Genomic DNA, 27251 nt, shown 5'->3' with positions numbered 1-27251 from the left:
TCATAGATTATCTTTAACTTTTATGCACTTGAATTTTAGAACTTATAAAATGTGGAGTTACATACGAAAAACCCAATACATTATTACTGGTTTTTATAATTACAAAAAAGTTTACCATTATCAGACATCTTAAATTTTTATTTCATTTCTGTCTGAATAATTTGCTTAACATTGTAGGGCAGCACAAGTTGTGACAAACTCCCTCAGGATATTTTGTTTGCTTTAATATAAGGTTGCCACATTAATCTTCTCCTTACTTTGGAAAGTCTGTCTCACCAGATGTTATATTATTAGAAATGAATCATTTTCTGCCAATACTTTATATACTTCATCACAATTTGTCTTTTTTTCTTCTTGGTTTTTGTCTTCATAATTTCTGTTGAGAAATCATTCCTTAATCTTATTGGGACTCATTTGAACAAAGCACATTGCTTTACTCCTGCAGCTTTCAGAATGCTCTCCTTGTCCATGGCATTTGACTGTGTGACCCCAATGTGTCTGGGCATGGCTTTTGACAATTTTATCCTGTATGGGGTTCTTTGGGTTCCTTGATTGTGCATATACATGTCTTTCATTACATCTGTGAAGCTTCCTGCCTTTATATCTTTGAATATTCTTTCTGCTACTTTATCTTCTTTCTGTTTCACCCACAAAACCATGTAATGGTATTCTTGATCTTATACCATGTGTCCATTCCATCAGGTATAGAAGGGGCATTCAGATTCCTATAAACAGAGAAATTCATAAGGCTATTAGCATATGCCACAGACAAGACACAGAAAGGAATCCATGTTTTTGTCTAAAGCTTAACTTCTTTGTAGGAAGGCTTGACTTGATAAGAGAAATGCCAAGATAAAACATGAAAACATATAGTGGAGAGCAATAGAATACAAGACAACAATGTGAAAATCTGCCCCATCCAAAGGAAAAGCATAAAACATCAGAAATAATTTAGAATTAAGAGAAAACATACCAAATAAGTAAAATTGGTTTTCAAAATGCTCAGAAACATTCAAAGAACTACAGGATAACAGGGAGCCATGAATTAAAATAAGGAAAAGGAACCCAACAGAAACACTGGAATTGAATAACATAATAGAAGAAAAAAAAAAAAATCCCCAGATGGTTTCAACAGCAGATAGAAGAAAAAATAAGTAAGCTGGAATATAAGACAATTGGCACGATTCAGGCTGGGAGAATTTTGCTCATCCTAAACTCTCATGAATTTTGTTGGTAATGTGACACATTTTAAACATTTTGCAAATGATAAGTATTTTCTTATAAAACTAATTATCATCTAGCCTATGAATCAACCATTTCAGTCTCCATTATTTACTCAGTAGAACTGAAAAGTATTTCCAAAGGAAGTTGCACAAAAGTACCCATATCTTAACTAAAGCATGGATATGGCACAGGATTCCATCAAAGAAAGAGTGGTAAGCAAACTGTGAAATGTTTATAAAATATAATATTAGTCACAATTTAAAATAAAGAAACTACTAGCACATCCAACAATATGGTTGAATCTTAAAAATAGTTTCATTTTGGAAAAAAAAGACTCTTACACAAACATTTACCATTGAATAATATAATGTATATGAAGTTTTAAAACAGGAAAATTTACTCTGTGCTAAAATAAGTGAATAAATTAATAGAGTAGTAGTTGTCTACACAATGAATTACTAACATAAATTCAGTAGACGGGAAAAAAATTATCTGAAACCCCTAAATGGTGAGGATTTGGAGTGGGCAAAGTCCTTATGTATCACTGGTATTTGTGTACATGTTGGTCATTTGATATTGTATCAGTCAATTAAGACCAAGTTATGTTGCAATAACCAATAAAACTTAAGTGTCAGTGATAAGAGCAGCAAAGATTATTTTCAACTTGTGAAAATGGCTTTGCTACACAGCATCCACACATACTATGCCCAGGCTATAGAGCAGCCACAATATGGGAGGATAATGTTCCTATGGAGAAAGAAGAGATATTTAAACATATGAATATGCTGGAGCTTATATATACATTCTTAATTTGTTCAAATTTATTTGCTAAAGAAGTAAAGTGTCCAAATCTACCTTTCATGAATTGAGATATTATCTCCTCTCTTAAGAGGGGCATCATAGAGAGAGCCATTTCAGAGAGTGTGCCTTTATTTTTTTTTAAATTTTTTTATTTTTTTATTGACTTTGTAATAATATTACATTAAAAAAATATATATATGAGGTCCCATTGAACCCTACCACCCCCACCCCACCTCTCCCCCCGCAGGAACACTCCCTCCCATCACCATGACACATCCATTGCATTTGGTAAGTACATCTTTGGGCACCCCCGCACCCCATGGTCAACGGTCCACACCATGGCCCACACTCTCCCCCATTCCATCCAGTGGGCCCTGTGAGGATTTACAATGTCCGGTGATTGCCCCTGAAGCACCATCCAGGGCAGCTCCATGTCCCAAAGACGCCTCCACCTCTCATCTCTTCCTGCCTTTCCCCATACCCATCAGCCATCATGTCCACTTTTCTCAATCCACTGCCACCTTTTCTATGTGGACATTGGATTGGTTGTGTCCATTGCACCTCTATGTCAAGAGGAGGCTCAGATTCCACATCTGACCTGGTAGTTAACCCCATCAGCCATGACCATAACTCCCATGGGTCTCTTTAGCCCTCGAAGGAACCAATATCTGGGGGTTGTATCTGCTTTATCTGTCTCTCAGACTCTGCTCAGTTGTGCATAAGGGCAATCCTTCTGACAGCCTCCAGACTCTTTTTTAGAGACTCGTAGCCATATAAACTCATTTCTCCTTTCCATTTCCCCCTTACATTAGGTCAAACAGCATTTTAAAGTCATGTTATTTTATGTAGACAGGGATATTACACTGATCCGCGTTGAACCTTCTGTATGAGGTCATTTTCCAGTTGCATCATCAGTTGGTAGTTGATAGTGGTCCCTCGGTGCCAGGGAGGCTCATCCCTGGGTGTCATGTCCCACGCTGGGGGGAAGGCATTGCATTTACATGCTGAGTTTGGCTTCGAGACTGGCAACATTTGAGTAACATGAAGGCTGACAGGAGGAAATTCCCAGGCACAATGCTGCTCTAGGCCTTGTTCTTATTTTAGGCTTATCAGCTCACAAGCATAGTCATTAGCATCATGGGCTCACTGTTGAACCCTCACTCCCTCCCGGTCCCCGCCGCTGCACCTGAAAGACTGTCACTGCTCCCCTAGGGACCACGACAGAGCACCACTGGCCAGGAACCCAGTACCCCCCCTGCTGTGGTTTTTAATTATTGCCACTATGAGTATATCCAAACATTGCCATGCACCCTGGACATATGTTCTGTACAGCTCCCTGTCAGCTATATATCCCCTGTCAATGGTATCCCATACCAGTATTCCTCCATTGCCTTTGTTGAACCACTCTGTGATCCAGAACTCCCTGAAATTTGAAGCCCAATATAATGTCAGGGTCCCTTACTAGGAAATGGCATATACCGATGGGTTTAAAGGTTATATAAAGAATACGTGTTGACTTGGAAAAAATTCTACATCCTATCTCCCCCCCCCCTAATTATTGAGCTTCTCTTCACAGGAGCCCTAGACCACAGCAATGCATATATATAGTATACAGCACTCCCATACATCCACCACAAAACCTTTCCCTTCCACAGCGATACTCTTACACCCTATTCACATCATATTTACTTAATGTAATGTACAGAGTCTGAGACAATAGCTTTCAAACAAGGTGACATTTGTGCTTACATTGTGGTGCATACTTTAGGATACACAGTTTTTTACATTCTTAGTTATCCTATGTTTTACATTATGGTTTACATTATCAGTCTGTCATCTCCTATATGTTATGGTGTAATATTACATGTTTTATATCCATCCTTGTGTACTCTCACGAAACTCCTCTCTTACCCCCCATTTACCTTGGTTACACACATTTAATGTCCATTTTCCCTTCCACCTTGGTGCCCACAGTGACAGCCAACCTCCGTTTCCTGAGGAGCCACTTCCAGAGATAGATGGAATAGTGTTCAGGGCCTAACTTGCTCAACTGCCCCAATGCCCTGGGAGCCACCCTTTCTTTTGAGGGATACAGTTCCCTCTATTTGATGGCATTAGTCCTCCCCAGGATGTGGGTCCACCCCCACTCTCACTACTTGGGTTTCTACCCCATGGTGTCACCCACTCTGGCAGAATGAGCATTTAGACATTCCCCAGGAGCCCGTCCTGCATCAGACCCTCCCCTCTGAGCATTCTAAACAGGTAACCCTCTTTATTATATTTTGATATGATTTTCTCGGCATTTTACTCTCCACCAACACCTGACCCTCTCCTGTGTTCGTATGCTACTCCTCCCTCCCCCCACTTTTGGGCAATGTTACCCATCCGCCCATCCCCAGCCTCCCTCAAACCCGCAAAGCCCCAACCAAAGGCAACCCTGCCCCCCTTTTATCTCTTCTTTGTGTTCATACTTACCACCATCTCGTCTTAAATTCCACCACTGCAGACATCGGCTCACATCCTTCCTCCACCCTCTGATTTCCTGTAAGCCTATCGTTCAGTCTCTTGCTATCTAGGGCATCTTGTTTATTTCAAGTCATTGAGGTCGTGTAGTATTTGTCCTTTAATGTCTGGGTTGCTTCACTCAATATAAGGTTCTCAAGATTCATCCAAAAAAAAAAAAAAAAGAAGATTCATCCATGTTATCACATGTGTTTGTAGTGTGTTTGTTCTTACAGCCGAGTAGTATTCCATTGTGTGTATATACCACATTTTATTGATCCACTCATCTGTTGATGGGCATTTGGGTTGATTCCAACTTTTGGCAATAGTGAACAATGCTGCTATGAACATTGGTGTACATATATCGGTTTGCGTCCTTGTTTTCAGTTCTGCTGGGTATATACCCAGCAGTGGTATTGCTGGGTCATATGGCAAATCTATGGCTAGTTTTTTGAGAAACCGCCATACTGTCCTCCAGAATGGTTGGATCCTTCTGCATTCCCACCAGCAGTGGATGAGTGTTCCCCTTTCTTCACATCCTCTCCAGCACTTGTATTCTTCTGTTTTTTTCATAGCTGCCAATCTTATGGGTGTAAGATGGTATCTCATTGTAGTTTTGATTTGCATTTCCCTGATAGCTAGAGATTTGGAACATATTTTCATGTGCTTTTTTGCCATTTGTATTTCTTCTTTGGAGAAGTGTCTGTTTAAGTCTTTTTCCCATTTTTTAAATGGGTTGTTTATCTTTTTATTTTCAAGATATAGGAGTTCTTTATATATGCAAGTTATAAGTTTCTTATCAGATATATGGTTGCCAAATATTTTCTCCCACTGTGTGGGCTCCCTTTTTACTTTCTTGACAAACTCCTTTGAGGTGCAAAAGGCTTTAATTTTGAGGAAGTCCCATTTATCTATTAGTTCTTTTGCTGCTCGTGCTTCTGGTGAGATATTCATAAATCCATTACCTATTACAGGGTCCTGTAGATGTTTCCCTACACTGCTTTCTAAGGTTTTTATGGTCTTGGCTCTTATATTTAGGTCTTTGATCCATCTTGAGTTGATCTTTGTATAAGGTGTGAGATGGTAATCCTCTTTCATTCTTCTACATATGGCTATCCAGTTCTCCAGGCACCATTTGTTGAATAGGCCACTCTCTCCCAGTTGAGAGGGTTTGGTGGCTTTAGCGAATATTATATGGCTATATATATGAGGTTCTATATCAGAGTTTTCAATGCGATTCCATTGGTCTATGTGTCTCTCCTTATGCCAATACCATGCTGTTTTCACCACCGTAGCTTTGTAGTATGTTTTGAAGTCAGGTAGTGTGATTCCTCCAATTTCGTTTTTCTTTTTCAGTATGTCTTTGGCTATTCGGGGTCTCTTTCCTTTCCAAATAAATTTCATAGTTAGTTTTTCTAGTTCCTTAAAGAAGGCTGTGTTGATTTTTATTGGGATTGCATTGAATGTGTATATCAGTTTTGGTAGGATAGACATCTTAATAATGTTCAGTCTTCCTATCCATGAACAAGGAATAGTCTTCCATTTATTTAGGTCTTCTTTGATTTCCTTGAACAATCTTGTATAGTTCTCAGTGTATAAGTTCTTTACTTCTTTAGTTAAATTTATTCCTAAGTATTTGATTTTTTTATTTACTATTGTGAATGGTATTTGTTTCTTGATTTCCTCCTGATCTTGCTCATTATTGGTGTACAGAAATGCTACAGATTTTTGCGCATTGATCTCATAACCTGCAACATTACTAAACTCATTTATGAGTTCTAGAATCTTTGTTGTAGATCTCTCAGGGTTTTCTATGTATAGGATCATGTCATCTGCAAATAATGAAATTTTGACTTCTTCCTTTCCAATTTGAATGCCTTTTATTTCTGGCTCTTGCCTCAGTGCTCGTGCAAGTACTTCTAAGACAATGTTAAACAGGAGTGGAGACAGTGGGCATCCTTGTCTTGTTCCTGAGTTTAGAGGGAAGGAGTCTAGAATTTCTCCATTATACACAATATTGGCTTTAGGTTTTTCATATATACTCTTTATCATGTTCAAATAATTTCCTTGTATTCCAATCTTTTGGAGTGTTTTTATCAAGAAAGGGTGCTGTATTTTGTCAAATGCTTTTTCTGCATCAATAGATATAATCATGTGATTTTTTTCCTTCAATCTGTTTATATGGTGTATTACGTTGATTGATTTTCTTATGTTGAACCATCCTTGCATTCCTGGGATGAATCCCACTTGGTCGTGGTGTATAATTCGTTTAATGTGTTGTTGAATATGATTAGCAAGTATTTTGTTAAGTATTTTTGCGTCTAGGTTCATTAGAGAAATTGGTCTGTAATTTTCCTTTCTTGTGATGTCTTTGTTTGGCTTTGGTACTAGGGTAATGTTGGCATCATAGAAGGAGTTGGGTAATGTTCTTTCTGTTTTGATTTTTTGGAATAGTTTCAGCAGGAATGGTGTCAGTTCTTTCCAGAATGTTTTGTGGAATTCACCTGTGAAGCCATCTGGCCCTGGGCTCTTCTTAGTTGGGAGATTTTTAATAACTGATTCTATCTCTCTGCTTGTGATTGGTTTGTTAAGATCATCAATTTCTTCTTTTGTCAATATGGGCTGCTTATGTGTTTCTAGGAATTTGTCCATTTCCTCTAGATTGTCATTTTTGTTGGAATATAGTTTTTCAAAATATCCTCTTATAATAGTCTTTATTTCTGTGGGGTCAGTGGTGATATCGCCTTTCTCATTTCTTATTTTGTGTATTTGCATCTTCTCTCTTTTTTTCTTTGTTAGTGTCGCTAAAGGTTTGTCAATTTTGTTAATCTTCTCAAAAATCCAGCTCTTGGTCTTGTTTATCTGTTCAAGTGCTTTCTTATTTTCTATTTCATTTAGTTCTGCTCTTATCTTTGTTATTTCCTTCCTTCTTCTTCCTGTTGGGTTACTTTGTTGTTGTTTTTCTAATTCCTTCAAACATGCAGTTAGTTCTTCAATTTTTGCTCTTTCTTCTTTTTTGATATATGACTTTATGGCTATAAACTTCCCTCTCAGTACTGCTTTTGCTGCATCCCATAAATTTTGGTATGTTGTGTTATCATTATCATTTGTTTCAAGGTAGTCATTGATTTCTTTTGAGATTTCCTCTTTGACCCACTGTTTTTCTAAGAGTGTGCTGTTTAATTTCCAAATCGTGGTGTGAAATCTGGGCTTCTGTCCCTTGCAGATCTCCAGCTTGACTCCACTGTGGTCAGATATAATGTTTTGTATGATTTCAATCTTTCTGAATTCGTTCAGCCTTTCTTTGTGGCCTAGCATATGATCTATCTTTGAGAATGATCCATGTGCGCTTGAGAAAAATGTATATCCTGCTGTGTTTGGGTGTAGCGATCTATATATGTCTATTAGATCCAGCTCCTCTAATATACTGTTCAGATGTTTTGTTTCTTTGGTGATTCTCTTTTGAGATGTTCTGTCCAGAGTTGATAGTGGTGTATTAAAATCCCCCACTATAATTGTAGATGTATCTATTGTTTCACTTAGTTTTTCCAGCATTTGCCTGACATATTTAGAGGCACCCTTGTTAGGGGCATAAATATTTATGATTGTTCGATCTTCTTGACAGATTTTCCCTTTCACTAAAATGTAGTATCCTTCTTTGTCTCTCACAATTGTTTCGCATTTAAAGTCTATTTTGTCTGATATTAATATAGCTACTCCTGCCTTTTTTTGGTTATTGTTAGCTTGTATGATTGTTTTCCAGCCATTCACTTTCAATCTCCATGCGTCTCTGGGTCTAAGATGTGTCTCTGGTAGACAGCATACGGATGGGTCATATTTTCTTATCCAATGTCCCAGTCTGAATCTTTTGATAGGTGAGTTTAATCCGTTGACATTCAGTGTTATTACTATCAAGGAATTATTTGTGTTAGCCATATTTTGATTAGATTTGTGTTTGTCATATTTTGTTTGTATATATTTTTTTGTCTTTTTTGTTGTTGTTGTTGGTCTTATACTCTCCTCCAACTCTGCCTTTCCTGTTTTTTCCTTTCTTCCTGCAGAACTCCCTTTAGAATTTCTTGAAGGGGAGGTTTCTTGTTGGTATACTCTTTCAGTTTCTGTTTGTCTGTGAATATTTTGAACTCTCCATCATGTTTGAATGCTAGTTTAGCTGGATAGAGTATTCTTGGTTGGAAATATTTTTCCTTTAGTACCTTGACTATATCATACCACTGCCTTCTTGCCTCCATGTTTTCAGATGAGAAATCAGCACTTAATCTAATTGAGCTTCCCTTGTATGTGATGGTTTTCTTTTCTCTTGCTGCTTTTAGGATTTTCTCTTTGTCTTGAGCATTGGATAATTTGACAAGTATATGTCTTGGGGTGGGCCTGTTGGGGTTTATGACTAGTGGAGTGTGCTGTGCTTCTTGGATATGTATATCTGTCTCTTTCAGTAGATTTGGGAAGTTTTCAGCCATTATTTCCTGCAACACTCCTTCTGACCCCTTTCCCTTCTCTTCACCTTCTGGAATGCCTATAATACGTATGTTTGAGCGTTTTGCATTGTCATTCAGGTCCCTGAGTCCTAATTGGATTTTTTCTATCTTCTTATTGACTCCTTCTACTATCTGTTTGATTTCTGATGTACTGTCTTCCACATCACTAATTCTCTGCTCTGTCTCTTCTAGTCTGCTGATATTTGCTGAAAGTGTATTTTTGATTTCTTGAACTTTGGTGTTCATTCCCATCATATCTGTTATGTTTTTTCGTATGTCTGCAATTTCCCCTCCAAGTGATGTCTTCATGTTGTTAACCTCTTTCATTACTTCGTCAAATTTGTTGGTGATAAATGTTCTGAGATCTTTCATTGCTTGTGCCAAGTTTTTCTCCCCTTCGTGATTATTGGTTTGTTGATTGGATTCAGCCATGTTTTCCTGATTACTGGTTTGGTTTGTAGATTTTTGTTGCTTTCTGGTCATCTCTTTATCTTGACGGATTTAATCAGTTCCTTAGCTTCTTTGTCTGCTCTTGGAGGTTAATTAGCTGTTATTTTTGCATAGGTGTTATATCTTCTCTTTGTCACTTTTTCCTTCTTATTCTAGTTTCTTGTTGTTGGTTAAGTTCACTTTAAAGGAAAGTATTAGTGTTGGGGAAATGCAATTGTGTAAGCAAGGGAAAAGTGTAAAGTAGTATTGGTGATATATGTTAACAAAGCAAGAATATGAGATCTGGGAGGATGGAGGTTAGATTCATGTAAATTGTGTAGAGTTATAGCAGTAGGTAGAGTACCTATTATGAGGTAGATGATTGAATATGGGAGGAATATGGTATGAGCTAAAAAGCTATTGATTTCATGAGAGAGGGAAAGAGAAAAAAGGTAATAATTTCAAGAGTGGATAACAGACAGAAAACAAAACATAGGTATTAGAAATTAAGACTTAGACCCTTCGTGGATCGAAGAAAGGGAGGTGGGAGGTGGAATATAGGAGAGCCAGTAGATGGTGGCGGATATCAAGATGTAGGGGAAAGAGGATAGTGTAGGTAGCCTAAATCAGTTCACACAGAAATGAGGCAGTGGAGGATGAGAAAACCCCAGCGAATGTGAGGTGTTTCCTGCCGCACCTATTTTATAATTGAGTTAAAATAAACTAAGTAGAATATGAGGGACAAGAGGGAGAGAGACAACAGAAAAAAAGAAAGAAAGAGAAAAAAAAAGAAAGTGGGGGGAAGGGACAAGAGGAAGAAAGTAGAAGGGGATGGGCAAAGGGTAGGGAACAGGTAGGGGAAAGAAAAAAAAAAAACAGATATGCACGACCCAGAATTAAAACACCCACTACACAGCACCTACCACGAAAAAAAGCCTTAAATAACTGAGTAAAAGAAAGACTTTGGGGGATACGCTGTGAGAGAAAACTAGGGGATAATGCGGTGTTAGCAATCAGGAAATTGAAAAAAGTAAAGAATAAGTCAAAATGAAAATAAAAACAAAACAAAATGAAATGATAAGGAAAGAATGCCAACATTGAAGGCTAGGGCATTTAAGGACCTCAGATGGACCTCAGTGCGTGATGGATTCAGGGATGGAAAGTCTGAGATATTGAGGTCTCAAGAGATGTGAGTCTCTGTGGAGTGGGCCACCAGATTTTAGGGAATTCAGACCTGGCAACCTCCAATCTGGTCTACAGGAAGCCTGGGAGCCCCGCAGTGTAACACAGCCCTCAGGGATCCCCACAGCTGGGTGCCAGCCTTAAGGGGGAAGTCAGATCCGCAAACTCTAAATTATGACTGAACCCTGCAATTCATTTACTTAGCTGGGCTCATTAGTATATCTCACTTCAGCTTTTGGACAGCTCCCGTCCTGTGATTCCAAACCTCTGCCACTAGAGGGCGCCTCTACACCACAGCCACTTTGCTAGTACAGATCTGAAGCCCGGCCTGTGACGCAGAAAACAGATTCGAAAATCGGATTTCCCAAGCTTCGCAAAATATTCCCTAATCGGCTTCCAGACGTGTCCCCCTCCCTTGCCGCAGCCTAAAACACCTTTCCGATTACGTCTCTTTATTGCCTACAGCCTATTTGGGTCGGAGACCGGCTGCCGGGCTTTTGGGGGTGGGGCTTCAGGCGGAAGCACTATTGTTTATGTTTGCAATCACAAGTTTCTCCCGCTTCACAACAAAACACCATCTATCTTCCCAAATCGCTCTGCAAAGGCGACCCGTCGCATCAACCCGTGCACAGCTCGCCCAGAACTCGCGAACTCCTTAACAGCTCAGAGCCTTCTAAAAGCGGTGCTGCCGGGCTGGACCGCAATTCCCCCCACCCCCAATAGGGAGGAGCCCGTGCGTGGGTCTCACCTACAGGCAATAGAACCCAAATTATATCTACTAGACCAATCCTCTCCATTACCTTTCCACCCAATCGATGTCCAGGCACTTCTGCCCTGCAAAAATCCCAAAAAAGCCTGGCCTTGGAGAGCCTGTAGCTGCGCCCAACCGTCTCCTCCCAGAACCTACCGCAAAGGCAAGTTCACTCAGCGACCATCTTGCCTTATTCTGAGAGTGTGCCTTTAGAATACCAGTCTAACTAGGCTTTAAATCACGACACACATACCATGACCCTGCATTTCCAGTCAAGAGAGTGCTTACTTGTTAGGTGGAAGAAAAGGTCATGGAAAATGAGAACAACACAGTAAAACTCTACGATTCTGGAGAATTTACATCAAGAGTGTTTTTACTATCATGGGTTTTATAAAGCATGATCTTGTGCACATCTGCATTCCCAGCCCAGTTAATCCTTCAGAAGACTTCCCTATCAGGGGCCCAGAAATGAGACTTCCTCTGCTGAGAACTCCTTCTCAGAGGGAGAAGAGGGAGACCTTGAAGTCAGTTTCTCCACCATGACTCAGTTCTCAGTATTTTTTCACTCCTATATCCTGGGACCATAAAACTGAGAGACTCTTTTGTTCAAAGCTCCCTCAACAATGAGATGACCCCATGTCTGTGTTGATCCATCTGAATCTCCCTCTCTGGCTCTGCTCCTTTGGGAAGTGGAACTTGGACAAGCAGTGGCTCTACTCAGTTCATACACTTGCATATACTTTTTTTGGTAAGTGATTAATAATGACTGTCTAGTTGCATTTTGGCTTTAACATTTTAATTGACTACCATTGACCCCCAGAAGCTCAACTCATACTTGACTAAATTAGCACCCACAGCAGGGTAGCCAATTAAGCACAGTGATGTCCTGGGAAAGCAGGATTAGGGATCCCATGGGACATTCTTAGGGGATGCTATCAGTACTGTGGGTTACATCATTTCATAAAATGGATGATAGCAGAATCCATGGAATCTTCTTGAGGGGTATTACTGGAATCCATGGGGCATTTCTTCAGCCTTAATATTAGGCCTGGGGAAATGCTAGTGAAAGTTATGCATCAGTCTTGGTGAATGCTAATGGTTTGTATGTATAAGCTTTGCAATACCAAATGGGAATGTTTGTCCTTCTCATTAGCCCCCACGTCCTGACAGAGTTTGCCTGCTGTGTCAGATTGGAGACACAACAGAAGGGCTATAAAAAAAGTTAGTGGAATGGTTCTCTAGTCAGCCACTGAAATTCACATAGAACCTATGAACTGAGCAACTTCCAAGAGACCTGTTAGAGTCACACTTTTGGTAATTGAAAATTGTTGAAATTTCAGTAAAAAAGAACATAGAAATTTTGCAAGGATAGCCAGAAATAACAGCTATGTACAGCAGAGAAAACAGAACAAATGAGGGGTGAAGGATTTTCTTGTTTGTTTTCTGTTTATTATTATTACTACTACTAAAATAACGAAAATGCTCTAATAATGATTGAAGTGATAAATGCACAACTATGTGATTATATCAAATACCATTGATTGTACACTTTGGATGAATTTATATGCTTTATTAATATGTATCAATGAAATTGATTTGTTAAAAAAAATTTTTAAATAATAAGAGTGTATGGGATTTTTTTCCTTTGGACTAAGGAAAATATTAAAAATTTACTGAGGTAATGACTACATAACTCTGTAATAAAAGTGAGAGCCGCTGAGAGCACATTTTGGATACATTGTGCAAGGCATGGGACTGTATAACAGTGTATGATATGCTAGAAGATGGACTGTGATTAACAGTACAAATATGAGAGTGTTCCCTCATGAACTATCACAAATGCACAATAGTAATACATGGTGTTAATAATATGGGATGTATAGAAAAATATACAAAATATAAGCTATGGACCATTTAAAAAAAAAAAGAAAATGAATGCAGAACACTTCAGTATCACTTTAGCCAGCAGCCCTAAAGAGAACTTAGGCAACGAGTTCCCCTATATGGAAACAGAGGCCATGTAGTTAATGCTGGTAAGGGGGAGTGCAGCCTGCTGCTCTGTCCCCTCAGAGCTCCCTGACAGCAGCCACCATGAAGAGAGCAATGGCGGCAGCCGTAGGGTTGGGGGGGCTGTCCATCCCAGAGTGTTTGGCACAGAAGGAGTATCCAGTGGACACACTTGAGCAGCTGCTGCAGAAGAGGTGGCCCTTTCTGGGTTTTGTCAGGGGCAGGGTCCACACAGGTTCACAACATGAGCAATGGGGTAGTGAAGCCTGTTGGGTGTTGTACCTGAGGTAACCAGCACATCCTGCCTTCAAGGTTAAAGAGCAGGTGAGATGAACTACCTAAGAAAACTCTCCTCCAACTAGGACACTCTCACTAGCTGGCTTTGCAGGCACTGCCTCTGCTTCAAGCTAAACATGAAAGTTGTATAGACTCGGGTGAACCCACCCTGTTCCACACTGTGAGTCTTAGCCTGAAAACAGCTGATGCGTGGGCTCTCAGCTCCCTCTGCCCTCACGACCAAACAAACCACTGTGGTCCTACTATGTTGGACCCTGTGACAGACAAAGGGCTGTTCCCTCCACCCCTTCCTATGTGCTTTAGGGCAGGTTAGAGGGCCCAGCATAATTTTACCTGGACCTTTCCACTGAGGTCCCTCTGTCTCCAGGAGTAAAAGGCCCTACTGCAAGGCTACAGGTCAATGGGAGAGTGGGGGAAACAAATTTCATCCTTTGGCCTTTTAGATACAGGTATACAGGTAACTCCTGACACCAACAGTAAGCTGATAACGCTCTGATTTTGATCTGAGGACACCATCGCTGAGACATTTGCCAGACCCATTATGGTGGGTCATTTACGGCCCCTACCACCCTCCATTGTGTGACCCCAGCTAATGAAGGCATTATTGGTTTTGATATATTCCATGTGCACCATTGCTAGCCTTCACCCTCACACTGACAGGAATTGCCATAGTTAGGACCTTTCTAGTAGGGCTTATGAGTAACTATGAAGTTCACTGTTTCATGGGCTTGGCCCTATTTCCGGGCCACTGACAGACTTGAACAGGCATAAAAATTAAGCTCCCCTATGGAGGTGAGACATTTGGATAAAAATCATCTCTTCTAATAAGCTTTTGTTACCCATGGGAATGTTCTGCATTCCTTCCTGAAGAGGAATACCTTAAACACAAAAGGGTCTTGTTTTTCAGTTGTATTTTGAAACTGAATAGTGCAGAGCAAGCTTTTGTCTGGCCACTCACCTCACAGATCTGAAAGAAGATGGTCCATGGGATTTCAGACTCCATCCTAGACAGGGACTCCATGCACGTACCACCACTGTCCACAGAAGACCCTGGAACAGAATGCTTTTTTGGCATGTAAGCAGGCATGAGCAATATGTTAAAAAAAGGGTGGGGCTGTGTTCCAATAAAACTTTATTTAAACAATCAAATTGCCCACATGCCCCAGACCCATAGTTTATTGAGCCCTGGGTTAGGGCATTACGTGTTGTGTGTTGGCAGAATTTACTTCAGCTTGTAAATTGGGCCTGAATCAGAGAAGGCCTATACTAGAAGAAAAGTGGTGAGATAAAGGGTAAGACTGAACACTTGCTGTGATGGGGTGTCAACTCCAAAACGTGCACCCATTTACATGAGACATGTCTACAGATGTGTGCTGAGAGAAATTTTTAGAGCATGTATCTGAGAGAAAAGGCCTGGGTAAAAGTTTAAGCACCTGTGTAAGAAAGTATGGATGGGAGATGAGGGCTATTCTATGGCAAGTGTGTCCTGTAAGAGGGAGAAGTTCTGAGACTGAGAAACTGTGCTCAGGGTTCATGTGTGAGGTCCCAAGGAGTAACCTGTGAGTCATCCAGAAGGAGCTCTCAAACCCTGGCCACAAGGCCCTCGGTCTCTGGCACCATCCACAAGCATGACAAAATTCCCCTGTCCTTCCTCCATTGTCCAGCTCCCCACAACCTCAACTGAGTCAAAAGGGGATTCCTCCACCAACCAATGCAATGGAAACACTCCTAACAAAGCTGCCCAGGACAGAAACACCCCACAACACGTGTTCTTCTCAGCCAGCACTATGCCTTTGACTCAACTCCAGGGGAACCCTCAACTGCACCAAGATGGGATTTTCCTAGATATAGGAAAATTTTCCTTTTGTAACATTTGCAATTGATTCCATATATTCACCAAAATTTCTCCTGCAGAACCACTGCACCCATTGCACCCAACGAACAATGAGCTAAAGTAGACTTATTGTTATTCTACTATAGACTTATTATTATTCTAGCAATGGAAGACCTCTTATAATTGATGTAAATGTAGTGGGCCACCAGAGGTTCTGAAGGATGGGAGGGGGAAGAATAGGTGCAGACCAGAGTGTAAATTGTAATGTAAACTGTAGTCCATGGTTAGTAGCAATGCTTCAATATGGTTTCATCAATTGTAACAAATATAACAAATGTAACACACTAATGAAGGATGTTAATGAGGGAAAATGTAGGAGGGGGAAGGATTGGGTAATATGGGAATCCCTTATATTTTTTTTCATGTAGCATTTATGTAATCTAGAGTGTCTTTAAAATTAAAAAAAATAATTTAAAAAAAGGAGTAGTGATGATTTCAGCAGTTAGAGGGAGAATTCTCATGCCTACTTCAGCTTGCCAGCTTCTCCTGGGAAATTCATTGAAAACCTTCATTTGAATTTCCAGCTTGTACCATACTCTATGGAATCTGAAATTGCCCATCCTCACAGTCTCATGAGTCAATTCATATAAAAATCTAATAATATTTGCAGAAATATATGTATGCATATATATTGGTTTTTTTTCTGTCTCACTAGAAAAGACTGACTAATGCATCTACTTATCCTTTTTTTTTCTTGGAAGTATTCAGGATATATTTTCTTTCTTTTCTACATCTCTGGTTTTGTCTTCTCCATGGCAGGAGAATTGCCATATTACATCTTAGAACAGTACTATTGCTCAGGTCAGGCCAAGATTTCCCTCAAGGATGTTGATGCAGGAACAGAGCCTCTTTACAAGCTATGGAGGATGCAGGATTGATGGGTATACTCATTTAAAATTTGTATATAGCACACATCATTAGGAAAGGTTTGTAAATAATAAAAAAGGGCTATAGTATAAATGGGATTAGCCAATAACCTTATTTAGACTTTCTCTGCAGCCTACATCCTCAAGCCAAGTATATCAGTAATAAAGCAGGCTATTTAATGAATATCAGATTAATTGTTCCATTTATCAAATGGCACAAACCCAGGAGTTGGAAAAGATTTTCCACCTCAAACCCAAAGTCTTTAATTTGAATATTGAAAAAGATAGCTGCTGGTTTGAAAATGATTTTAATTTAACAGGGTAATTTTAATGGTGGGAATTGAAAGTATTTATTTCCTATATAATTGTTTTCAAACAAGAGTCAGCATATGGTAGTAGTATTTCTTCTGAAGAATTTATGACTCTTCTTGAGTTAAAATATACCTGGGATGAACCTCCCAGGTACCAAGGGATTACTACCAATCACTAACTGGAAAAGCAACTAGAAAGAGACCTCAAATAAAAGGGTCAACTCAGACCAGCAGAATATCTCAGCCTACATGTTATATCAAGTGTTAAAAACTGCTTTTTGACCTTAAATAAAAGGGGGAAATGGCAAAGACAAATGTGTTTATATGGCTAAGAGTCTTCCAAAAAGAGTTGGGATGTCACCAGAGGGGTCATGCTTACACACACCTCAGCAGGACCCCAGAAAAAGCCAAAGTAGATACAACCCTAGGTGTTGGTTCTCCAGAAGGCTAAGGAGATCCACAGGGTATATGGTCATGGCAGATGGATTTTGAGTTCTGTGCCATATCAATGGGCCTTACTTTGGAATTTGTGCTCCTGAGTGTGATGGATCTGGACTCAGATGTGGCTTTTCTACACATGCCTCTTCTGTCACATTTACTGAACCTATGGTTGGTACAAGGGATAGTCCATACTCAGGAGACTTGAATCTCTGCACTGACCATGTGCCAGCTGGGCCCTCAGTCTCAGCAGAGTGGCAGCTCCTACTCTCTGGTTCATTTGCCTTACCCAGGTCAGCTAACAGGGAGGTGAAAATGGTCAACCACCACACCAGAGAATCAAGAGTGCCTGCAACTGCAAGCAGAGTAACTGCATCCATCATCCATGTGGAATCTAAGCCCCCTATTGATCTAGAGATGGACAGGACATCACCATCCCAGGTCCACAGAATGGAGGAATAAAATATGGACTAGAGTGTACTTACTGATATTCTACTATAAAACTATTGTGATGAGTAATAGAAAAAATTTTGTTATCAAGGTGGAGAAAGTGGCCACAGTAGTTGCTGAGGGCAGAGAGGGTAGAAGAGAAGTGATGTGGGGGCATTTTGGGGATTTTGAGTTGTCCTAAAAGATATTGCAGGGTCAGATGCTGGACTTTATATATCCTGCCATAACCCACTGAATGCACTGGGGGAGAGTATGAACTACTGGGCCTCCTTGACCCATGTGGAGCTGGCCCATGTGCAGTGCTGATGTGTGCAAAGGAGTGCCATGCCACACAGGGGTGTCCCCCACATAGGGGAGCCCCACACGCAAGGAGTGCACCCCGTAAGGAGAGCCGCCCAGCGCGAAAGAAAGTGCAGCCTGCCCAGGAATGGCGCCACACACACACACGGAGAGCTGACACAACAAGATGATGCAACAAAAAGAAACACAGATTCCTGGTACCACTGATAAGGATAGAAGTGGTCACAGAAGAACACACAGCAAATGGACACAGAGAGCAGACAACTGGGTTGGAGGGAAGGGGAGAGAAATAAATAAAAAATAAATCTTAAAAAAAAATGTGTTCACCGAGTGCTATGAGTGTGCCACAATGATGGGGGAGGTTTTTGGTGTGGAAGGAGTGGGATGGGGGGTGGGGGGTATACAGGAACCTCTTATATTTTTTAATGTAACTTTTTTTGTGTGATGTATATATCTTCAAAAAATACAATTTACAAAAATGACGTGGTGGGGAGTGGGGAGTGAGTTATACGGGAACCTCTTAATTTTTTTTTGTTTTTTTAATGTTTTTTAATGTAACATTCCTTGTGATCTATTAACTTTCATTAAAAAACAAAAAACAAAAAGCCACCAAAGCTTTTGAGAAATATATATATAACCAAATATAATATTTGTAATTTTTTTCCCTTGGATGCCACAAAGACTCCTTTGCTACCAAATAACAATGAATCAATTGTTTTCCTGAGTAATTCAATGTAATCATTAAGTGATGTTGTATGATAATTACTATAAAAAGCAATATGAACATAAGACTGACTTCCTCACAATGTGACACCTAGGATAAGAAGTTCCTGACTGAACTACAATAAAAACTGTACTGCAGACCTTTTGTACCAGCTATCAATTTTGCCCATATTTTTACAAAAATAGAAATTAGAGAGAGACTATGGAATATATGTTAGAATTTGCAATTTCCTCCATTTCCCAAACCTTGCAAGGAAGTCTTACTATTGGGCCCAAGTTTTTCAAGTTGGTTTTTAGACCATCAACTGGTAACAAACTACTATTGTTGAATGGTGCCAAAATTGTATAATATAATCCTACTATCAGGGTATTTCAACCAAAAATGAATTCATCTTCTCTAATAATTGTTACTGGGTTTATGGCACAAAAGTATGGGTTTGTGTCACAAAAATATTGGTTAAAACATAAATTGAAACACAGGCTTGTTTTTAACTATGTTTCTGTCTGCCTTCAGAATAACATTAATAAGATGATATGAGATGAAGAGGGGCTGGAATTGGAACACATATTTTATGATATGACATACTACAGCGTATTGAAACTGAAATTCCTCATGAGAGAAAATGTTTTATCCTTTTGTGTACTTTTAATGCATTTGGAAAATCCTAGTTCCTGTGAAAATCTCCTCTATGTAGGTAAAATAAGTCTTTTACCATGTGATGTTTTTAATTGATGCTCTCTTTCTTTATTCCCAGAGGTTACCTACAAGGGTTTTGCACTCCTTGACATTAGATAGGCTATCACATCATTACACTAAAACTGTGTTTATTCCCATATTCTTATTGTACAAGATAACTTACTGTTAAAAGTTCTCAGCACCAGCAAAAAGACCGCAAAACTTCTATCAGATGGATGCCTAGCAATAGCTAATGATTTTTTCTAATTTTAGAAATAAAACTTACATTTCAAAAAATATATATATACATATACTGTGTAAATATCCATTAGTTATAGATTCAAAAAGCACCAAAATATGACCCATTTTATTGACAATAAAATTATCCAGAGTTTGGTTAACCACTTTTTTCTAGCTAATTGCTTTGATCCTATTTATAACATAAAGTCAGAGTTCTTGGGTTTAATAGCCCCACATGAAAGTTAATTCCCATGAGAATTTCTGTGTCTTCCCAGAGTTCTCCCCAGAAGTCCTGAAATAAACTCACACCCCCTCTTTCCCCTAATGATAATATCATTTCAGCTATAAGAAGGATGCTGTCTCCAGTTCAGCTAACTCACCTAGGACAACTAACAAGGAAATAATGATGGACAATGCCCATCCCAAGGAACAGAGATTGCAAGATAGCTCCATCCATCTTTCCCATAGGATCTAAGCCCCCTCCCAGTTAGAAGAAGAGTGGGTATCACCACCCCAAAATCCTCAAGATTGGGGAATGAACAATGAACTAAAGTAGACTTATTACTATTCTACTATAGACCTATCGTTATCCCTGCAATGGAAGCACTCTTATCATTGATGTAAAGGCAGTGGCCACCAGATGTTCTGAGGGATGGGAAAGGGAAGAATAGGTGTAATATGGAGACATTTTCAGGACATTGGATTTGTCCCACATAACATTGCAGTGACAGATACAAGCCATTGTATGCTTTGTCATAACTTACAAAATTATGTGGGAAAGAGTGTAAACTATAATGTAAACTATAGTCCATGGTTAGAAGCAATGCTTCAAATATGGGTTCAATTGTAACAAATATAACATACTAATGAAGGATGTTGTTAATAAGGGGAAGTGTGGGAAGGGGAGGGAGTGGTGCATATGGGAATCCCTCATATTTTTTATATAGCACTTATGTAATCTAAAACTTTTTTAAAAATGAGAAAAACAACAAAGGTTGAATTGAGCATTTTATGTCACATACATCCCCATGCTAGTGTCTTCCATTCAGTATTACATTAATTTAACCAAATTACTTGCTGTCCTATTTAGTCATGTTGAATTGAAATTTCATTCCAATGACAGAATATATTCCTTAAACAAATGATGCCTTTTATGTTACATCATTTGCTTTCTATTAATGAGGAGATTGAGGTATGTTTAAAAGATAGACATAGCTTACAACTTCAGATCACCATTTAAAAGTAAACTTCTTTAACCCTCATTCATGAATGCAAAATTTAAAAAATATAGATATTTCTTGGAGTTATTGAGGGGATTGAAAAGGATCTTCACAGAGGGTGAATGCATGGTAATTATCAGGAAAATGAAAGTCCATTTGTTCTCCCAAAATTCTGACTGCATAGAGTTTATCTCAATTACATTAAAACTATGACACTGTACAATAAGGGGTTAATACAGCAAGCCTAGATTGTGCGAAAGCTGCACAGTACACAGGTCTTCCTAAGTAGCTTGGAGATAACTTCAGAGCCCTTGGAATATTCTGCTTGATAAGAATATCTTTGTAAACCAAAGATGTCAACTTGTGCTAGATAATTCATGCTCACAATTAATTTATGGTGATTGCCTGTTTGAATATGTGTTGAGTTTTAGACCATGCTGCATCCGCTTGACTTCTTTGGGCTGGTCTGGGCTCTGAGTAGCTGAGCTCAGACACATGGTGCTGCATGAGGACCTGACTGACTCCCAATATCAACCATGGACACCAATGCTCTTGTGAGATTCCCTTGTTAGAAAGACATTGCACATGTTGTCACAGATTGTTCCAGGGAGAATGAAACACTGCATGATTCCACAGGGAGAAGACAAGAGGAAATGTGTGCCTGTCTGTATGCTCCTGGGGTTCAACCTGATGTGCCTTTGTTGTTTCCTGATAGTATATGTCCTTGTACTGTAATAAAACAAATTGTGATTATAATAGCTTGCATGTGTCTTCTGAGACTTCCTAGTGAGTCATCAAACCTGTGGATGGCCTTGGGAGCAAAAAAAATTTAGCATCAGAAGTAGGATTTGTTAGAATGAAACTGACTCATGGAAATATGGAAAACGTATTGTCTGTGACAGATAAGGGTGAATGGGTAGGAGTTGATTAACTATTGATGAGTGATAGGCTAGCAAGTGACCTATGGGATGAAAAAGAAGGTGCTCTGAAAACAGTTACTAGAGCTAAATGCTAAGGAGTTTGATGAGTTGATATATAATGAAATGCAAAATAAAGCAAAACTAGCTAAATATGCAATCCTTCATTATTGTTATTTGCAATAGTTAAACTATAGTAAAGGAGGGTTTTGGTGCACCAAACTCAGATTTCACCCAGTCTGAAGTGTGGTCACACAAGGGAAAAATATACTGGAACAACTAATAGCACCTCTGTGGCCACTGGTCACCAGGAAGATAGTCCAGGATTTGGTGGGGGAGGTAATGCAAACTACTGAAACAAAGGTTTATAATGCAGATAAGTTGTATCACTTGTGAATAGGTGTCATCAATTTTCTGAACTCTGTGTAAATTGCTTGTGACAGTAACTAACTTAGAAACAGTGTCGTTGGTTTGGAAAGCTGCAGAATGGAAGGGAATGTTTGGGTTGATGCAGGACCCGTGGCTTACTTTTGAGCAAATGGTTGTACATGTGCCAGCCACATCAACAGTTATTCATGAGGCAATGGCAGGTCTGGTGGACTGGATAAAAGCTATGGTAAATTCCATTTAGCCTGAGACAAATTGCCCTCCCTTCTTTTAGTGCCAGTGGAAATCCCCAGGTGAAACAGCTCGTATGCTACATAAGCAGTCCATGGTGAATTGACTTCATGATGTCATGAGTATCCATTCACTCAATATTCCCCTTATTTAGGCCATTCAAATTCTGTATTTAAGTGGGTCTATTTTGCATGGATACATTATATAACATCATTGATGCCAAAAAGCAGTAGATTGTGAGGTTGAATCAGATTTGTTTTCCTGGATTCTTTTATGGGTGTTATGGATGCAAAGCAAATTAGAGAAACTCACAAGAGAATGGGAAAGAAAAGGCAGTGTCAAGGGACTCATCCCAGCAGGGTGCAAATCTTTAAATGGCTATTGAGAACTGGGATGAATATGCCAGACATGGATGTAGTCAAAACACACATCTTAAATTAGCAGTATCTGAATTTGGGTAGATTAATAGAAGCCCTTTCTAGTACCTTAATATTAGAGGTCCCTAAACAAATTTATTGTATTTACCTAGGTTTGAAATAATTTAAAAAGTCATAAGGCAAAGATGATACTGAGAAAATTGACAAGGCTGGTGGACAGAAAAATTCATGAGGATGTGGGTGGGCAAAACAAGCCTGATCTTCTGGCTCAGCCCCTGACTAGGGACCTGAAGCCATATGCACATGAATAAGTAAATGGCCAGTGGGTGGAGATGAAAATCTCTATGACTCCCTGAAAAAAAGTCAATGCACTATGATTCCAAAACCTGTTGGCAGAGTGCCTATGAGGTCTATAGTTCAGATTGAGAGGATATATGTATAAAATGGCCAATGGGATTAAGGGGAAACATTGGATGAAAGAATATTTCAAAGAACTTTATGCAAAGAGTTTGCATCTCCTTTACCTCTATTATTGCTATGCATATTGTCTGGCTGAGGAACCTTCTTCTACCTAGTCTTGTAAAACAGGAGACATGCAAGTTTGCTTGTAGACCTATATTAATTGGACATGCTAAATAGAATTACCTGAGCCCACAGAGAATGTTAATTTGAAACAGTATAGAATACTTGCCTAAGTAATGACATGTTAGAATCTAGAGTGTTGGTACCAACAAATTCTCAGAAAAATAACCCTGTGTTGCCTTTGGAAGCAATAGATAACTCATGGAGAATAAAGTAAAGTATAGAAACTTGAATAAAATAGGATCACCTAAATCTTCAGCACTACCTCATGTGGTATCAACTCATACTTATGCAGACTAGAACTTAGGTTAAAATCTGTCAGTGCTACCCAACAGTAATCTCTGTGGGATTTTGTATGAGAAAATATACAGATGAAAAGGAATGTAATACAACATTTAAATGACAATTACTAGCTTGCTACTGGGGGTTAATAGAGTCTTCCCTTATGACTAAAGGACATAAAATAAGTCAAAGCCTGACATACCTGTAATGTCTGGGGTATAGTCAGAGAAAAACTCTAATAAGGAAGGTTGGGACCTGAAGTGTTCCATAATAAAATAGAAATGGTTTATGCAGGAGCATACAGACAAAATACTTGAAGAATGTACTCATCAGAAACATGAGAAAGTTACCTCCTTTGCCCTAGGTCAAATTTGAAATGACCTTTTGAAATGTTGGAACCTATGGCCACATGGGTGGTGTAGTATTAAATTTCATGTGTCAAATTAGCTAAGTTATGGTGTCCTGTTTGGTCAAACAAGCAATGAACTAACCATTACTATGAAAATAGTTCATAGAAGAATATTGTCAGTTCATTGAATGAACAGATGTTTGCACCTACACTCAACAAAGGAGATTCCCCTCAATAACGAGAGGATTCTCCTCACCCAATATATTAGGGTCCTTAAAAGACAGAACTCAGGATTTCAGAGATCAAAAAGAAGAATTTTTTACTCTACTTCAGCCAACCAGCTTCTTCTGGGAATTCTACTACACCTTCATCTGAGTTTCCAACTTGCAGCCTGGCCTAGGGAATTCAAACTTGCTAATCCCCAGTTTTGTAAGCCAATTCCACTAATCTCTCTCTTGCTCACTCTTGCTCTCTACAGAGCAAGAGAAAGACTGTCTACACACATACACACATAAAGAGAGAGAGAATGTATCATGGAAAGACTCAATGAAAAATAAAAGAACATACAAGTTCAATGACCCAAAATGCATGCCACTTTCTTCACATTGATGGAAGAATTAAACAATGATAGAACTCTCTGTGTTTGGGTTTTTTTTTTTTTTTCACAAACTTATGGGTAGTGGTAATTGGCCTGGTCATATTGCCAGGTAGATGTGCCATGGAAATCTGGACAGTTAAATAGAGGCCCACCTGGGGTGCAGCCCTATGAAAATCATTATGGATTTAAGGAGTATTTTAAAGTGGCATATGCCTAAGCCCATCAGAAATATACTCTTTCAGGATGGGAAGTGATTTAAACTAGCAAGCACACATAATTGCTCATTTAAATCACCTTCCCATTCTGGAAGAGGATACTCAGCCCATGAAACTAGTGGACACTTCTTGTCTGAATTGGAGGTGGGTAGCTAAAGGCATGAAGGGTTGATTTCATGCTTTTATGTCTGTGCTAACCCTCATGATCACGGGGCCAATGAAGGGTACTCACTGGATAAATTCTCCTTTTTTCCAGGGAATATGAGGAAGGGAGGGTGAGAGAAGATGCTGGAATAATCGTACAATTCTTCCTGAAATCACCTCAAATTAATTTTTTCCTGTCTGATGCATGGTCCTAGATCCTGGGATACAACCACAGATGCTGGAGTCAAGAATGATCCCTTAGCACAAAACTCTTAACTAAACATTTAAAACTTTATATCAGTATTCCTAAGGGCCTGATAGAGTAGACTGTGCTTTCACTGCATCTGACAAAATTGGAGTTGATAGTGAATGCAGTTATATTGTCTATTAGTCAGGAGAGCTCACTAGTTCAGGGACTATGTAGCCCTAACCTATGAGAATGGGAAAGAACTGAGGGGAGGCATCTGCTAGAGTAGGATTGCTGCTAGCAATTCAGACCAACACAATTCTTGAACCTAATATCCTTTCCAAAGGTGGGAAATTTTTGTAAAAGAAAATCAGAGGGAAGCAGATGTGGCTCAAGCAATTGGGCTCCCACATATCATATAGGAAGTCCAGGGTTCAATACCCAGGGCCTCCTGAAGAAGACAAGTTGGCTCATGTAGCAAGCTGGCCCATGTGAAGTGCCGGTCCACTCAGAGTGCTGCCCTGCATGGAAGTGCTACCCTATGCAGGAGTGCTAGCCCACGTGGAGAGCTGGTCCAACAAGATGACACAACAAAAAGAGACACAGATGACAGAGAATAAGCAATGCAGTAGATCAGGGAGCTGAAGTGGTGCAAGAAAATGATCACCTCTCTCCTGCTCCAGAAGGTCCCAGGATCAGTTCCTGGAGTTGCCTAATTGAGAATACAAGCAGAAACAGAAGAACACACAGTGAATGGAAACAGAGAGGAGACAATAGAGGGAGGGGTGAAAAATAAATAAATAAATAAGTTTTTTAAATTAGAAATGAGGAGAAATAATAACTGACAGTAAGGAAAGGTAAAATGAATAATGCATGAAAAGAAAAACCATATTATATTGAGGCAGGCTAAAGTAGATACAAAATGAGGAGATGCAGAAAACCCAAAAAATTTCCACACAAACACCACCCAGTAAAAATAAAAGAGGTAGCATCTTGCTGGACTCATGCAGGCATGTTATCAGGAGGCAGCTTGCAGCATTTGCGCCTCAGCTGCAGAAACAGCCCTGGCAGCTTGTGCCTGCTGATGTGCACAGGCAAGTTATGGGTATGCAGCTTACAGCATTCACTCATCAGTTGCAAAAGCAGCACCAACAGCTTGTGCCTGCTTGCATGCACAAACAAGTTATGGGAATGCAGCTTACAGCATCCATCCAGCAAAAAGAAGGAGAAAAACAGGAAATTCCCACACTACCCACCTATTTTCAAAGGCCCCTTGCACAGCTCCAGGAGAGTTTGGGAGCAATAGCCAGAAGACAATCACCACCAGACAGCAGGCCATAAAAATCAAACAACTCAATGAAGGTCCCCTACTTTGTCCTAAATTCTCCAACCAGCGTAAACCCTAACTCCCAATGATAGTCAATAAAACCAGAAGCCCCTAGAGAGGGGCCATGCATCTTATCCTGTAGTATGCCTATACCCATGTCTGGGGTTGTGTGCTATCGTTTTTGTTTGTTTCTTAATAAACTCTTTATTTCACTGCCTACCCTATGGCATGTCCTTAAATTCTTTTATGTGACATCAACCAAAACCTAGAAATCTAGAACCCAGAGCATTCCACTAACAATATAAGTGCCTTAAAAAATGCTCAAAGCAGAGAATAATCTTACATTCCAACCTTATTATTCATGGTTTCTGTATTTGTGAATCTGTCTACTCAGTAAAATTGTCACTTCCAGTAATTTCAGAAACAAGCAGAACAGTGAAATTAATTTTATTAATACTAATAAAAATGGTCTTGCTTAAGAAAGAACTGGATTTACCTAATAATTAGCAATTTCTATTGTTGGAGATTTGGACCTGAAGGGTATCGGGAATGAAAGAAAGAGAAAAGGGGGAAGGAATGCATGAGAAAGCTGGGATCAGGGGGTCTGTGAGTAATAACTCCTCAGACTTTATTGTTTTCAAGGGGCTCTCTATATACCACAGTGTATGTGACAACAAGCAGGACCATGTAGCCTACATGCCAATAAGCAGGAACATGTAGCCTACATGACATCAAGCAACATTACCCGCAGTCTAAGAAATTTTTAAAAATCTTATTTCAAGGTACAAAGTCTAAGAGTTCTATTCACTACAAAAGGTATGTGCTCATCTTTTCTTTCAACCTTTAAC

Source organism: Dasypus novemcinctus, chromosome 22 (genome assembly GCF_030445035.2).
Source record: "Dasypus novemcinctus isolate mDasNov1 chromosome 22, mDasNov1.1.hap2, whole genome shotgun sequence".
In the NCBI taxonomy this organism is placed as follows: domain Eukaryota; kingdom Metazoa; phylum Chordata; class Mammalia; order Cingulata; family Dasypodidae; genus Dasypus; species Dasypus novemcinctus.
This window is presented reverse-complemented; position numbering follows the sequence as displayed.